The sequence below is a fragment of the Ovis aries genome, chromosome 25 (genome assembly GCF_016772045.2).
Source record: "Ovis aries strain OAR_USU_Benz2616 breed Rambouillet chromosome 25, ARS-UI_Ramb_v3.0, whole genome shotgun sequence".
Classification (NCBI taxonomy): Eukaryota; Metazoa; Chordata; class Mammalia; order Artiodactyla; family Bovidae; genus Ovis; species Ovis aries.
The window spans coordinates 21,630,948-21,648,443 of record NC_056078.1 but is presented as its reverse complement, the minus strand read 5'-3'; the positions used below and the strand labels follow the sequence as shown (position 1 = coordinate 21,648,443).

The 17,496-nt window shown below is 37.8% G+C and overlaps 1 protein-coding gene across 6 annotated transcripts in view; it reads left to right on the top strand.

Moving 5' to 3' along the window:
- CTNNA3 (catenin alpha 3) overlaps nt 1-17,496 on the top strand; it is a 1,860,557-nt gene that overhangs the window by 1,783,068 nt on the left and 59,993 nt on the right. The window lies entirely within an intron of this gene.

The window sequence follows — 17,496 nt, the reverse complement described above, 5'->3', positions numbered from 1 at the left end:
AGTTAAAGCAAAATATCATAAACCTTCTAGGAACTTAAATTCATAAGGACAGATTTTAAAAAATTATAACAGCATAAATATAAATATGTACATCTACGAGCTCTCTAGCCTGACTTTGGACTTTCCCCCAGCGAGCTAACATTTTGTTTTTAAATGTTTATTTGGCTGTACCGGGTCTTAGTTGCAGCGGGTGGGATCTTTAGGTGTGGCATGCGAACTCAGCTGTGGCATGTGGGATCTAGTTCCTTGACCAGGAATCAAACCCAGACCCCCTGTATTGGGAGTTTGGAGTCTTAGACACTGGACCACCAGGTAAGTTCCTAAACTAACATTAAAAAAAAAAAAAAAAAAGAACATAGCTGCAAAAACAAAAGCAAAGGTAATTCTCTGGTGGTCCAGCGGTGAGGAGTTTCTGCTTTCAGTGCCCCAGGCCCAGGTTCAATACCTAATCAAGGAACTAAAACTGTGCAAGTACAATGCCCCACTTGAAAAAAGTTCATTAGGTTTATATTAGTGAATACCAAAACTGCAGTTTTTACCTTCAAATGTCTATGCAGCCTCTGTTCAGATGGACATGCTTAAATCTGTGATAAACTGAAGACCAAAAATCAAAGGTGAATAATTTGGAAATTAAGTCTAAGTAATTATTAGAGATAAAAAATTAATTTCCTTGATATGCAAATTTTGCAAGAACAGTAACACCAACCAACATAGCCTGTGTTATATTGGTACTTTGTCACTTTTCAAAGGAAAATGCATTTTAAGTAGTCACTGCATGCTCAGTTTCTTCAGTCGTATCAGACTCTTTGCGACCCCATGGACTATAGTTCCCCAGGCTCCTCTGTCCATGGGATTCTCCAGTTAAGAATACTTAAGTGGGTTGCCATTTCTCACTGTCTGTCAACACAGAAATGTGTGCTTATGGTTACATGCATGACTATATATATGTATGTATATGAACAGTGCATACATATATACACGTAAAAATGTATCTTCATTTTGGATTACTAGGCACTCAGTCTTCATTTTCTCACTTAACATTATAGTACTTTATTTTTTTTTCTTTAGTTTTTTATTTTTTAAATTTTAAAATCTTTAATTCTTACATGCATTCCCAAACATGAACCCCCCTCCCACCTCCCTCCCCATAACATCTTTCTGGGTCATCCCCATGCACCAGCCCCAAGCATGCTGCATCCTGCGTCAGACATAGACTGGCGATTCAATTCACATGATAGTATACATGTTAGAATGTCATTCTCCCAAATCATCCCACCCTCTCCCTCTCCCTCTGAGTCCAAAAGTCCGTTATACACATCTGTGTCTCTTTCCCTGTCTTGCATACAGGGTCGTCATTGCCATCTTCCTAAATTCCATATATATGTGTTAGTATACTGTATTGGTGTTTTTCTTTCTGGTTTACTTCACTCTGTATAATCGGCTCCAGTTTCATCCATCTCATCAGAACTGATTCAAATGAATTCTTTTTAACGGCTGAGTAATATTCCATTGTGTATATGTACCACAGCTTTCTTATCCATTCATCTGTTGATGGACATCTAGGTTGTTTCCATGTCCTGTCTATTATAAACAGTGCTGAGATGAACATTGGGGTACATGTGTCTCTTTCAATTCTGGTTTCCTCGGTGTGTATGCCCAGAAGTGGGATTGCTGGGTCATAAGGTAGTTCTATTTGCAATTTTTTAAGGAATCTCCACACTGTTCTCCATAGTGGCTGTACTAGTTTGCATTCCCACCAACAGTGTAGGAGGGTTCCCTTTTCTCCACACCCTCTCCAGCATTGATTGCTTGCAGATTTTTGGATCGCAGCCATTCTGACTGGTGTGAAGTGGTACCTCATTGTGGTTTTGATTTGCATTTCTCTAATAATGAGTGATGTTGAGCATCTTTTCATGTGTTTGTTAGCCATCCGTATGTCTTCTTTGGAGAAATGTCTATTTAGTTCTTTGGCCCATTTTTTGATTGGGTCGTTTATTTTTCTGGAGTTGAGCTGCAGAAGTTGCTTGTATATTTTTGAGATTAGTTGTTTGTCAGTTGCTTCATTTGCTATTATTTTCTCCCATTCAGAAGGCTGTCTTTTCACCTTGCTTATATTTTCCTTTGTTGTGCCGAAGCTTTTAATTTTAATTAGATCCCATTTGTTTATTTTTGCTTTTATTTCCAGCATTCTGGGAGGTGGATCATAGAGGATCCTGCTGTGATTTATGTCGGAGAGTGTTTTGCCTATGTTCTCCTCTAGGAGTTTTATAGTTTCTGATCTTACATTTAGATTTTTAATCCATTTTGAGTTTATTTTTGTGTGCGGTGTTAGAAAGTGATCTAGTTTCATTCTTTTACAAGTGGTTGACCAGTTTTCCCAGCACCACTTGTTAAAGAGATTGTCTTTACTCCATTGTATATTCTTGCCTCCTTTGTCAAAGATAAGGTGTCCATATGTGTGTGGATTTATCTCTGGGCTTTCTATTTTGTTCCATTGATCTATATGTCTGTCTTTGTGCCAGTACCATACTGTCTTGATGACTGTGGCTTTGTAGTAGAGCCTGAAGTCAGGCAAGTTGATTCCTCCAGTTCCATTCTTCTTTCTCAAGATTGCTTTGGCTATTCGAGGTTTTTGTATTTCCATACAAATCTTGAAATTATTTGTTCTAGTTCTGTGAAAAATGTGCCTGGTAGCTTGATAGGGATTGCATTGATTTTGTAAATTGCTTTGGGTAGTATACTCATTTTCACTATATTGATTCTTCCAATCCATGAACATGGTATATTTCTCCATCTATTAGTGTCCTCTTTGATTTCTTTCATCAGTGTTTTATAGTTTTCTATATATAGGTCTTTAGTTTCTTTAGGTAGATATATTCCTAAGTATTTTATTCTTTTCGTTGCAATGGTGAATGGAATTGTTTCCTTAATTTCTTTTTCTACTTTCTCATTATTCGTGTATAGGAATGCAAGGGATTTCTGTGTGTTGATTTTATATCCTGCAACTTTACTATATTCATTGATTAGCTCTAGTAATTTTCTGGTGGAGTCTTTAGGGTTTTCCATGTAGAGGATCATGTCATCTGCAAACAGTGAGAGTTTAAAAGAAGAAGTAAAACTCTCACTGTTTGCATTATAGTACTTTAAATGTGTAAAAAATATATTTTAGACCCAAGCTTGTCTTCTGTTTACTTTTCTCAATTTCATACACTCACCATCATATACAAAGTCTAAATACATATGAAATTTATTTTCCAATTATATATGTATTTCTTCATGTTGTCTAAAGCTAAGATTTCAAAAATGCTGACAGAAGTTCAGTTTATACATTATGTTAAAATGTATTACCATTAATTGTTCCTCCAAATAGAATTTCCTCCAGATGTACAAATTGAGTTGGTATCCTTCCTGTTTGGTATGGTGATTCAAATTCATGAACTTTGTATATTTTACAGAAAGATTAAGCATGAGTCATTTAGAATCATGATTTGCAATTGAAAAGCTGAGTCATTATATAAAATGACGAATAGCATTGCAAATGCAGTTCTATTTTGTCTTAATTGCACCCAACATTTTCCATTAGAAAAAGTAAACCTGAAGAAAGGGAGCATGTCATGCACCTTTTTACATGTTTTACTGCCATCTGCTTGCAGGTAGGTTCTGGAAAGCTTTTAAAATTCCTTTAATTTGTGTATGCCAAAGCCCAATTACTTTATTTTCTCAGTGACCCTGAGTTCCCATCTTGTCTTCTTTCTTCTTTAAATTGAGCAGTCCTAATCTAAGTCATTGTTTTCCTTTGATGTCTTTTGAAAAGTAATAAGCATGACTCTAAAGCAGGGAAACCCATTAAAAATGACAGAAATTTGGTATTCAAAACTATACCCTTCAAAGTTTGCATTCCAAAATCAGGTTTATGAAACATAACTTTTAACAAATATATTTGGTTAAAAAGTGTATTACTGGAGGATATAGAATACATTTCTAGAGTAAATACACAGTGTATTCTGAATCTGGAGTATTACAGGTTAGGATAAAAAAAGTAAGTTCATAACATAAAGCATTTTAAATCATTCTCATAATAGTCTATTTAATTAAATTTGTTTTCTAATGGTTCTTATGTGTATTTCAAGCATTTATCCTGAAGTTGCATGTTTCATTTCTAAGGACACCAAAGTGTAGTTTGTCCAAAACCCCAGAAATGAATTGAGCATCTTCTCGGTACCCGGCATCTGAGAACATCGCAAGATGCAAAGATGAATATATATCATGCCTCCTTCAAGATGATCAAATGTGCAAAATTAAAGTGAAAGTGGCTGAGTCGTGTCTGACTCTTTGTGACCCCATGGACTACAGTCCATGTAATTCTCTAGGCCAGAATACTGGAGTATGTAGCCTTTCCCTTCTCCCAGGGGCTCTTACCAACCCAGAGATTGAACCCAGGTCTCCCACATTATAATCCCACATTGTAAGCAGACTCTTTACCAGCTGAGCCACAAGGGAAGCCCAAGAATACTGGAGTTGGAGTTCAGTTCAGTTCAGTTCAGTCGCTCAGTCGTGTCTGACTCTTTGTGACCCCATGAATTGCAGCACGCCAGGCCTCCCTGTCCATCACCATCTCCCGGAGTTCACTCAGACTCATGTCCATCGAGTCCGTGATACCATCCAGCCATCTCATCTGGGTCGTCCCCTTCTCCTCCTGCCCCCAATCTCTCTCAGCATCAGAGTCTTTTCCAATGAGTCAATTCTTCACATGAGGTGTCCAAAGTACTGGAGTTTCAGCTTTAGCATCATTCCTTCCAAAGAAATCCCAGGGCTGATCTCCTTCAGAATGGACTGGTTGGATCTCCTTGCAGTCCAAGGGACTCTCAAGAGTCTTCTCCAACACCACAGTTCAAAAGCATCAATTCTTTGGTGCTCAGCCTTCTTCACAGTCCAACTCTCACATCCATACCACACATGACCACAGCCTATCACTTTTTCAGCAGATCTTCCAACCCAGGAATTGAATCAGGGTCTCCTGCATTGCAGGCAGATTCTTTACCAACTGAACTATCAGGGAATATAAGACACACCTAAATATACAAAGATGTAACATACCATAAGATGGTTAAATACACAAAAGCACATAGTAAGAGGTGAAAGTGAAAGTGGTAAGAGGTGAAGGAATAATTAATTCCACTGATGTGGTGAGTGAACAAGAGACAGCTCCAAAAAGTGGTTCAACTCTAATTTGATCCTTCATTAATAGGTAAAAGCAAAAGAAACAGGCAAAAAATAAACCAATTGTATATTTATGAGGAAAGGAGAGGACAAGGATTTGAGGTAGATAGAACAGCTGAAGTATAAAGATAGAAATAGGGAAAGATGAGGTTTTATGTGGAAATAGCAAACAATCTAAACTGATTAGAAACAATTGTACTTGGTACTGTTGGCATATGTTATGAGGGATGGGAAATAGAAGAGCTTTAAAAGAAACTGAGATTGTTTCAGGATTACTAATAGCATTTTAACTTTATTGTATAGGCAACTGAGAATAATTGAAAAAGCTGAAGTTTGAGATGGATATAAAAAATACAAGTATTATTTGAAGCTACCTTTTTAAAAAATAACTGCTAACCTTTTATTTTCTATTAAAGTATAGTTGATTTACAATATTATATTCATTTCAGGTGTGTAACATATTGGTTCAATGTTCTTATAGATTATACTCTATTTAAAGTTTTTATAGAGTAATGGTTATATTTCCATGTGCTGCAAAATAATTCTTGCATTTTTTCAACTGAGGCATAGTTGATTTATAATTTTGTACCTCATTGGAAAAGACTCTGATGCTGGGAGGGATTGGGGGCAGGAAGAGAAGGGGATGACAGAGGATGAGATGGCTGGATGGCATCACTGACTCGATGGACATGAGTCTGGGTGAACTCCGGGAGTTGGTGATGGACAGGGAGGCCTGGGGTGCTGTGATTCATGGGGTCTCAAAGAGTTGGACACAACTGAGCGACTGAACTGAATGACTGACTCTGTACAACTAAGTGACTCAATGAAATAGTGCTTCAATGAACATTGGGGTGCATGTGTTTTGAGTTTCAGTTTTGTCCAGGTATATGGCCAGTAATAGGATTACTGGATCATAAGGTACTTCTGTTTTTAGTTTTCTGAAGAACTGCCAGACTGTTTTCCATAGTGACTACACCAGTTTATATTCCCAACAATGTAGAAGGGTTTCCTTTTCTCCATATCCTCTCCAGCATTGGTATTTGTAGACTTCTTAATAAAGTGTCATTAAATGTCATTCTAATCAGTGTCAGGTGGTACCTTGTAGTTTTGACTTGTATTTCTCTAATAATTAGTGACATTCAGCATTTTTTCCTGTGCCCACTGTCCATCTTTGTGTCTTCTTTGGAGAAATGTGTTTTAGGTCTTCTGCCCATTTTTTGATTAGGTTGTTTGTTTTTATGTTGTATGAACTGTTTGTATATTTTGGAAATTAAACAATTTTGGTTTCATCATTAGCAAATATTTTCTCCCATTCCATAGGTTGTCTTTTTTATCATTTCCTTTGCTGTACAAAATCTTGTACATTTCATTAGGTCCCATTTGCTTATTTTTGGTTTTATTTCTATTACCCTGGGAAGCTTCTTGAATTTTATTAATTTTATACATAGTAGTTTGTACTTCTTAACGCCTTACCCCTTTCTTGCTCCTATCCCCTTCACTCTCCCCAGTGGCAACCTCTAGTTTGGTCTTTACAAGTCTATTTCTTTATGCTTTATTTATTCTTTTCTTTTTTTTTTTTTTAGATTCCTACACATAAGTAATAGCATACAGTATTTGCCTTCTCTATCTGACTTATTTCACTAAGCATAATGCCCTTCTTGGTCCATTCATGTTTTTGCAAATGACAGAATTTCATTATTTTGTACTGATGAGTAACGTTCCTGTGTGTGTGTGTGCTTGTGTGTGTGTGTGTATGCCACATCTTTATTCTGATAAGGTGGTGATAGATGGAAGGATGAGGAACTGGAAGATAGAAGATTATTCAGGTTTTTAAAAAATACTTCAATATCACTAACAGTGAGAACTTGAATTAAGGCAATATTAGTGAAAGTGGAGAAATTTTTTCCTTGCAAGAAAAAATTCTGAGGCAGAAATGATTAGAATCAGTAATCTATTGAGTATCAAGTATGAAGTAGGAAGAATTAAGACTTACCCCCAATCTTTTAAGATTTGGTAGTTTTCTTAGTTAAAAGTGTCATCATTAGCCGAAAACTATATATAGAAAAAAGAGCAGACCAGGAAGGTAAGGCAGCTCATTCAGTCTTTAGTCATAAGTGACTTAGTCATAAGTGAGTAAGAGATATCAGAAGACAAAAGTCTAGGAGAAGTTGGGCATATGGCTCTGGAACTGAGGAGAGAGGTATGAAGGATAAATCAGTCAATGGAAGTATGCTGAGTAAGACCAAACATAGCTGAGACAAAGATCCAAAAAGAATGTTTTTCCTCAACGTGTGATTCTGGTATGCCCGTATCAGATACAGAGATTTGGCTGTGAGAGTTTAAAGGATCTGGGATTTTACTATCTCCATTAAAAACACAAACAAAAGATCAGAATGGGCGGTCCCAAATGTTAATTTCAGAGTCATCAGGGAACTGAGCACTTATGTCTTTCTACTTTATTATACTTGGGTTCTGGCTTTCATTTTTATCAAGATCAAAATATGCCTTCTCTAACTCTGGCATTTATATTCCAGACAATAAAAATTAAGAGAAACAGAAGCAAACATTCTTTACATCTGTTTTTTTTTAAGTCTCTTCCAAATGCCTTCACTTCTATATTATTGGCAACACTTTAGTTACATGGCTATGTGGAACTGCAAAGGATGCTGCAAATTGTAAAATTTGTTTGTTTCTGTGTGTTTTAATCTAGGCGCATTGCTTCCTCCAACTAAATCAGAGTTTTGTTTCCATGCCAAGAGAACAGATACTGAGTAACAACTACCAATTATATACCATACCCTGTGTGATGACCAAAAACACAGTAATATTCGTATGTTTTCTAATTACCTGTTTTTAATATAATCTTTCCTTTAAAGTCCATGAATGTTTTTCAATGCTTGATGATACAGTAGTCAATGTCTACAAACATAGAAAATTCAAGTTAACTGAACCTTAAAGTGCATACTGGCTTTCACATTTATAAGATATCTTTTCTTTTCTAAAACAGATGCAATAAGATGAAAGCAAAACTTAGGCCATAGTGGACTGAATACTGAGTATGCAGTGAGAAAGAAAAGATGGTAACTTATACTAGGTTTTCCAGCAGTGTTTGAGCTAGTAATCAGATATACTACCTGATGTATGCTAGACATTTTTCTGCCAGAGCTGAGCTTCAGGACATTATGCGGATTATGGAAACTGATAGCTTCATTGTATCCTTCAGTCACATGAAAATGAAGCTAGTGTGGCTTTCCAATGGCTATCCTCTCTCACATAAAAAGAGGGAGTATATAAAAGCTTAACTGAAAAAAAAAATGATAGCAAAACACAATGAAACCATGTAATTAAATGTATGGTTGCAGATCATTTTCTATAGCTTCTTTGATTTATTAATGTACTAACTAGGAATACATTATAAATATAACTCTAAGAAGATTAAAATGTACTTAGGTTACCTAAGGGCATTCCCATAAATTCTCCATCAGTTGTTTCTCTAGTGTCCTCAAGCATGGTGCCAAGGGGGGAAGCTGTTTTACTTTGTGAAAGGAGTCTTGCTATGAAGAAATAAATACTTTCATATCCTAGCACAAATATACATGTATATATATGTATGGAAAATTCAAAAGAAAAAGTCTAATAATTAAAATGATTTTAAATTCTTAAAATTACCCTTTCTCTAAGTGTTATGCTTCTAGGCTAGCAATTTGTTATATTACCTAGAACTGATTAATTACATAATTACCATGTTTTGTGCATTTCCCTTAATGTGTTTAATTGTGCTCTCTACCCAGAGGCAGGTGTGCCAAAGACACAGTTTTAAAAATTGGATAAATAATACAACTAATCAGTCAGGGGGGAAAGGTCAGCAAGATGGAAAAATTTGCCAAACAAGAGCAATTTAACTTTAGCTGAAATCACGGGACAGTGTGTATTCAACTAGGAATGGTAAGGAAGAGCGACAATACATTTTTTGACCGAAAGAGCACTAGGGCCTACAGAACCCTGGCAATGAAGTACATTCAGAATCATTTAGTAGGTTAATGTGCTTACCATGTTAAGACATTAAGGGAGTTGGTTAAGGAGCTTTCTGAACCCACTGCAGTCTTTGGTAGTCATCAAGAAAATTGGAAAAATGAAGAGATTTGGAAAACCAACTTAAGGATTTAGAGATTTTAAAAAAGGACTAGGAGATGTATGAAGTGGAATGAGGAGAGATGAAAGAAATGAAGAAGCAGAGAGGTATAAGGAGAAAGGCAAGGAGAAAAAGTAATGAGAAGGAAGAAGACATTGTCAATAGATTTGGTAGTTTAGTCACTAAGTCTAAGACCTAAGGGGAAGCCTCCTAAGGTCTATTACTTCCATTTGCCTATCTAGCATTAAAAACAAACTGCAAACCCCCCAAATTCCTGAGAGTTAAATCTATTGGTGGGCTTCCCTCGTAGCTCAGTCAGTAAAGAATCTGTCTGCAATGCAGGAGATCTGGATTCAATTCCTGGGTCAGGAAGATCCCCTGGAGAAATAAATGGCAACCCACTCCAGTATTCTTACCTGGAGAATTCCATGGACAGAGGAGCCTGGCAGGCTATAGTCCATGGGGTCGCAAGAGTCGAACACATCTTAGTGACTAAACCACAAGCATCAGTAACTCAAAGGCTTTTTTTTTTTTTTTAAATTTTCAGTCATACATATACAAATATATGTATCTATTTTTTAAAATTCTTTTCCCATTTAGGTTATTACAGAATATTAAGCCATATTCCCTGCATTATACAGTAGGTCCTTATTGGTTATCTATCTTAAACATACCAGTTTTACATGTCAAGGTCTTCCCCAGTAAGGAATTTGCCTACAATGCACAAGAAGCATGGGTTCGATCCCTGGGTTGGGATGATCCCCTGGAGGAGGGCATGACAACCCACTCCAATATTCTTGCCTGGAGAATCCCATGGCTAGAGGAGCCTGGTGGGCTCCAGTCCATGGGGTCACAAAGAGTCCAACGTAATTGAGGCAACTTAGCACAGCACAGTATAACCTGTCAATCCCAGACTCCCAAAAGAATATATTTTAAAAACTAAAAAGGATATGGGGTTGTTGTTTTCTCTTTCTTTTTCTTTTCCCCTTGCATTGTAGTAACGTGGACTATGAAATTCTCTTGGTGTTTAGCTGAGCTGATATCAGAAAGGTTATATTTTCTTGCTTGTATATTTCTTGGTTTGTATATTCCAAATGCATCCCAGATATATGTAATAGCACTTGAAGGAATCTTAGAAATAATCTATTCATGTTATAAGTACCCAATTCAAATCAATTTTACAAACTATAAAATAGGTCAAGAACTATCAATGACTTGTCTCAGTGCATGACGGTATCTAACAACAAAGTCAGGACTAGAATCTAACTTACGTTCTTTACTCCATCACTACTGAAAGTAAGCTCTTCAGCATTCCAGTGGGGTCAGTGCCAGAATGACAGGAGGTGGTCTTTGAATACTCAGCTGGGATAGTTGCTGCGGATGTCAAGAGATAAAGAATAGTTTTAATTGAAAGATGTAGAAAACATTGACTAGAACAGAGTATTCTTTATAAAAATAATAATTTAATGATCCCATATTCTTTAGAAAGCCTAATCAGAACACACTTTTCACCTTCACCTTTAACATGAGAAGCTAACAGGAGGCAACGGGAAGAGACATAGAGTGGGGAAAGAAAGAAAAATATAAATGTGATGTGAGAGTCTTTATTGTTAAATTTACTTCTCAAAATTATTTCCATGTTCTTACTGTATGTCAGATAGTTAGATATTGTTAAAAAGGAAAATATTTGAACAATATAAAACTTAATGGAAAAGACTATTTCTGATTTAGGGGAAAAAAAAAATTAGCTTGTTAATTGTTAACACTCCTTAGAGAAGGAGAGGGAATAATGATTTCTCTTTTGTGCTAAACAACCTGAAACACAGAGCTTCAAGGAGGTGGGAAGAGAGGACTTGAAAGTGCACATGATGGATGTGGCAGCTCTAGGATGGTGCCAAACTCCCCATTAGACAAAGTGCAGCTGAAGGAAAAGAGCAGAACTGGATGCAAACAGCCTGATGTTCAGTTCATCCTGAGTTCATCTGCAAGCCAGGAGAAAAAAGTGCAGGGGTAAAAAAAAAAGGGGGGGGGGAGAATGGGGAGAAAAATTCAAGGAGCAAAAGATTCTAGGACAACAAAGTATTGGTGTCAAAACCCATAAAGGCATGGGCAGAAAGAGATAGACAAAGACAAAACTGAAAGAGATGTGAAAGGAAAAAAAAAAAAAGCAAAAACCACGCAAGGCAGTGTGGATGGCATTTGTGGAAGCAGCCATTTAAGTCTGACTCATCTCATGCTGAATTTATGCTTATTGTTGTAGATTATGAAGTAATAGTAGTTATATCCAGAAAAAGTTCCTGTGAGGATGTGTTTGTGTATATGTGTGCAAAATCAATACAACCCCACAGTTTCCCCTTTTGATTACTAAAGTCTGAATAATATTAATACTAATAGTAAATCAATAATTGTTAGTGGTAAATATTACATATTGACTCCTATGTTTCTGATTATTCTAGGATTTCTTGTTTGGCAATTTTGGCATTTGGGATTTGGGTCTGGATAATTATTTATTCTAGGATTTCCCTGGTGGCTCAGTGGTAAAGAATCTGCCTGCCAATGCAGAAGCCTCGAGTTCAATCACTGGGCTGGAAAGATCCCCTGGATAAGTGGCAACCCACTGCAGTATTCTTGCCTGGAGAATCCCATGGAGAGAGGTGCCCAGCTGGCTACAGTCCATGGGGTTGCAAAAGAATAGGACATGACTAAGCAACTAAACAACAGCAATTATTTTTTCTGGGGGATTGTCCTGTGCGTTGTGAAATATTTAGCAGTATCCTGGCACTCTGCCCACTAGATGCCAGCACCCACCCACACCCCCCTCACTCCAGTTGTAATAAGCAAAAATGTCTTCAGACACTGCCAAATGCAAAATTGTCTCCGGGTGAGGACTATTGGTCTATGGGAAGGTAAGAATTAAGAGAAAACTGATAGTGTTGCTACCGATGCCATTATTTCTGCTAGGATCCCCTTATGTGATCATTTTCCCATCTTCCACCTGCACAAGTGCTGGCTACTGACAGCTCACAGCTTCTCCCCTCTCTGGATAATTGTTCTCAGCCAAACAGGAATCACTCTGTCTGGGTGGTTATGTATCCCCATGCCTGCATGCCTGGAACTCTAGAGCCAGTGACTGACTTGAGAAGAGGAAACAAAAGGCCAGGCTCCTCGTATCAAGGTGGAGTCAGTTTTGCTATGCAGTTTCACAGCTCACTAGGCAGTCATGCCAACGCAGGCCTCTGGTTGAGACTAGTCATGTTCTTATTTAGTTCCACCCTCACTCACCCTATTCCTCTTTCTTTCCTACTCTTTTCCTGAAAACAGACTTTCTGCATAAATTCCTTTCAAGCTCTCTGTAGGTACCTACTATGAAGACACATGATAGCATCGCTGTGTCCTTTACTGTCACTTTCTTTAGAAAAAGAAAAGAGGTGATGGGAGAATTTGCTGAAGACACCACTCTTACTGACACATTTGTATATATTATCTTATTCTCTCAACAATGCTAAAAGTAAACTTGCAAATGTCACATGGTTAGTAAGTGATGGGAGTGAAGATGTGCATCCAGCCTCAGGTTACGGAGCTCTTTGTGTCCCTTTGCACTTGTAAATATAGACTATACATTTATTCTCACGTTGCTGCCCTGAAACAATATGGAGGTCAGTCAATAATCCAAAGTTCTCAAAGAATTCAGTTGGAAAGAAAAGACAGGCAAAAAAGAAAAAAGGTTAATTTTAGGAAATGCTAATTCACAAATTCTATTTGGCAATCCTCATGCTTGAACTGGACATGGAGCAACAGACCGGTTCCAAATAGGAAAAGGAGTACGTCAAGGCTGTATATTGTCACCCTGCTTTTTTAACTTCTATGCAGAGTACATCATGAGAAACGCTGGACTGGAAGAAACACAAGCTGGAATCAAGATTGCCAGGAGAAATATCAATAACCTCAGATATGCAGATGACACCACCCTTATGGCAGAAAGTGAAGAGGAACTAAAAAGCCTCTTGATGAAAGTGAAAGAGGAGAGTGAAAAAGTTGGCTTCAGTTCAGTTCAGTTCAGTCTGTCAGTTGTGTCCGACTCTTTGCGACCCCATGAATCACAGCACACCAGGCCTCCCTGTCCATCACCAACTCCCAGAGTTCACTCAGACTCACGTCCATTGAGTCAGTGATGCCATCCAGCCATCTAATCCTCTGTCGTCCCCTTCTCCTCCTGCCCCCAATCTCTCCCAGCATTAGAGTCTTTTCCAATGAGTCAACTTTTTGCATGAGGTGGCCAAAGTACTGGAGTTTCAGCTTTAGCATCATTCCTTCCAAAGGAATCCCAGGGCTGATCTCCTTCAGAAGGGACTGGTTGGATCTCCTTGCAGTCCAAGGGACTCTCAAGAGTCTTCTGCAACACCACAGCTAAAAGCATCAAAAACTCAACATTCAGAAAATGAAGATCATGGCATCCAGTCCCATCACTTCATGGGAAATAGATGGGGAAACAGTGGAAACAGTGTCGGAGGTTTTTTTTTTTTTTTTTTTTTTTGGCTCCAAAATCACTGCAGACAGTGATTGCAGCCATGAAATTAAAAGACGCTTACTCCTTGGAAGAAAAGTTATGACCAACCTAGATAGCATATTCAAAAGCAGAGACATTACTTTGCCGACTAAGGTCCGTCTAGTCAAGGCTATGGTTATCCCAGTGGTCATGTATGGATGTGAGAGTTGGGCTGTGAAGAAGGCTGAGTGCCGAAGAATTGATGCTTTTGAACTGTGGTGTTGAAGAAGACTCTTGAGAGTCCCTTGGACAGCAAGGAGATCCAACCAGTCCATTCTGAAGGAGATCAGCCCTGGGATTTCTTTTGGAAGGAATGATGCTAAAGCTGAAACTCCAGTACTTTGGCCACCTCATGCAAAAAGTTGACTCATTGGAAAAGACTCTGATGCTGGGAGAGATTGGGGGCAGGAGGAGAAGGGGACGACAGAGGATTAGATGGCTGGATGGCATCACTGACTCAATGGACGTGAGTCTGAGTGAACTCCGGGAGTTGGTGATGGACAGAGAGGCCTGGCGTGCTGCGATTCATGGGGTCACAAAGAGTTGGACATGACTGAGTGACTGAACTATGAACTATGCTTCTGAAAAACTTTACTTGTTTCATAAATCAAGAAATATAAAAGAATTAGATGCTAAAACTTAGACCATAAAGAATATTTTTTAAGAAAAGAACAAAAAAGTGTATTACCAAACTTCTGAGGAAATGGCTCTAGCTGAGTATATTAAACTGGAAATAAATAAGTAAATATATAATATAGTTTGCATTGCTTGATGATAAGCAACATAGAAATTTCTTCAGAGAGAGGAAGAAAGGCTATCAGGCTTTCAACTTTAAAAAGAAATTTATTGTGCTTGTTCACTATTTGAGTAACAATTGATAATACAATAAATGATGTCCTAACCTGCTGCTTCTGCTGCTGCTAAGTCACTTTAGTCATGTCCGACTCTGTGCGACCCCATAGACGGCATCCCACCAGGCTCCTCTGTCCCTAGGATTCTCCAGGCAAGAACACTGGAGTGGGTTGCCATTTCCTTCTCCAATGCATGAAAGTGAAAAGTGAAAGTGAAGTCGCTCAGTTGTGCCTGACTCCTAGCGACCCCATGGACTGCAGCCCACCAGGCTCCTCCGTCCATGGGATTTTCCAGGCAAGAGTACTGGAGTGGGTTGCCATTGCCTTCTCCCATGTCGTGAACTAGGGGTTCATAAAAGACAGATGTTCAAATAAACATTTCTTACATTGACCCTCAAAAAACTGAAACATTAAACTTCAATTTAGTCAAAGCTTTTCTGTAGGGATTTATGAAAATATGATCTAGAAATGCTGCTTTCTGATGATGTAGCTGATGACAAAAATAATGCTCTGTCAACCCAAGGACAACAAGTGCATTAACTCTTTGCAATATTAAATGTTTCAGGAAAGGCTTTGGTGAAGCCCTGAGTCACAGGCAATTCATCGCCAAATTTATGCAAAGGCTTTGTGGTTTTTCCAGAAGGACACATATTGTTTAGATGTCACTCATACACTGCAAACATTGAACTATGTTTGTGTATATGTGTGTACACACATACATGCTCACATGTATGATATTGCTAATGACAAAACTGACCTCCCTTTGTCAATGATTTAGAAGATTTACTTATGTTTGCAACACCCGTAGAATATAAATTCACACCCCTTTTGCACAAAAATAAATCATTTTTTTAAAGTCTTGCCTCAGGTTCTGCATCACAGAGCACAGAAAAGAATAATTGAAAAATAGAAACAATGCTTTTCTAGTCAACTGCACTGAGTTAGTCAAGTTACATTCTTCTGTCATAACAAACACTTCCCAGTTCTCAGTGACTTAAAGTGAAGTTTTCACTTTGTTCTCACATTTAAGTTTGATTCAATTTATTAGAGAGGTTTTATTTACGTAGTTACTCAGAACAAGTGTTTATGTACTTTCTCAAATCTCACTGTGAAGCCTCCAACATCTCTATACCAGGAAAGAAAAGGCTAGAAATGTTACTCAGTGGCTGATAAATACTTTCAGGAGGAAAATAAATCACCCTGTAAGGTCTTAAGATCATATCTGGCATATATATATATATATACATATATATATATAGCAGGTGCTCATTAAATATTAACTGGTGGTAGTAGCAGCAGCAGCAGTAGTAGTAATCATAGTATTAGCTAATATAGTTTTCATGATGTGATATTATTCATCTAATTGTTATAAATGTTTATTTCAAATTACATTTAAGGAGAAGTCTAGGAAAATATTCTCCTTTTAGTAAGATAATTCCTTTGTATATCATAAGACTGCTTATTGCTCACCCATTTTTTCAGCAGTGGCACTTGATAAGGGCTTTGAAAGAGAATAATTATCTTTGCTTCTGAGCCAGGGTTAGTCTGGTCCATCCATGGCTGATGAGTAACAGAAGAATTGTACAATATAAGTCTTGGGCTGTCCTTAACTGCATTCAGCATAAGGTAAACAGTCTTCATATAGATACTTGGACTTGTTGCTAATGCAAATGGAGACATTTAACTCTTAGAATGAAGAAAGACAAGGCATAGAAATATGTTTATTCAACATTAGAATATTTATGCAAATGTCATAGCTCAGAAATATTCAATTGCCTCACAGAGTAGGACTTCAGTTCAGTTCAGTCACTCAGTCGTGTCCGACTCTTTGAGACCCCATGAATTACAGCACGCCAGGCCTCCCTGTCCATCACCATCTCCCGGAGTTCACTCAAACTCACATTCATTGAGTCGGTGATGCCATCCAGCCATCTCATCCTGTCGCCCCCTTCTCCTCCTGCCCCCAATCCCTCCCAGCATCAAAGTCTTTTCCAATGAGTCAACTCTTCACATGAGGTGGCCAAAGCACTGGAGTTTCAGCTTTAGCATCATTCCTGCCAAAGAAATCCCAGGGCTGATCTCCTTCAGAATGGACTGGTTGGATCTCCTTGCAGTGCAAGGGACTCTCAAGAGTCTTCTCTAACAGCACAGTTCAAAACTATCAATTCTTTGGTGCTCAGCCTTCTTCACAGTCCAACTCTCACATCCATACATGACCACTGGAAAAACCATAGCCTTCACTAGACGGACCTTTGTTGAACTTAAGCCACCGGAAAATTCTGGGGAATCATTTTGGCAAAACTAGCATCTCTGATAGCATAGGATTTGAAGGTGCGGAGCAGAGGACAACAGGTCAATATGTAATAGAAATGCTTAAGAACAGCATTAAATTAATAAACAAATACTTGTTTTAAGCAATAAATGACTAATATTGGTAGTAAAGAAAACACTATGATTTGCATAGTCTGAAGAACTTCATCTGCTGATTCTCATGCATTTATATGTTATATCAATAGTAATTTTCCCAGGAGAGCAACACTGAATGGGAAACTGAGCAGAGTCAAGGTCTTTATTTTAAACTTAGCGCAGATGGGGAACTTTTTTAGGACAAGGTTCTTATTCTTCACTTCTGTGCTAATTATAAGAAGAATAATGATAATATTAATGATAACTAACATTTGTCAAGCTCTCAATAATGACCAGATAATTTAAATTCCTGTACATAAATTATTTTATATATAAGCAAT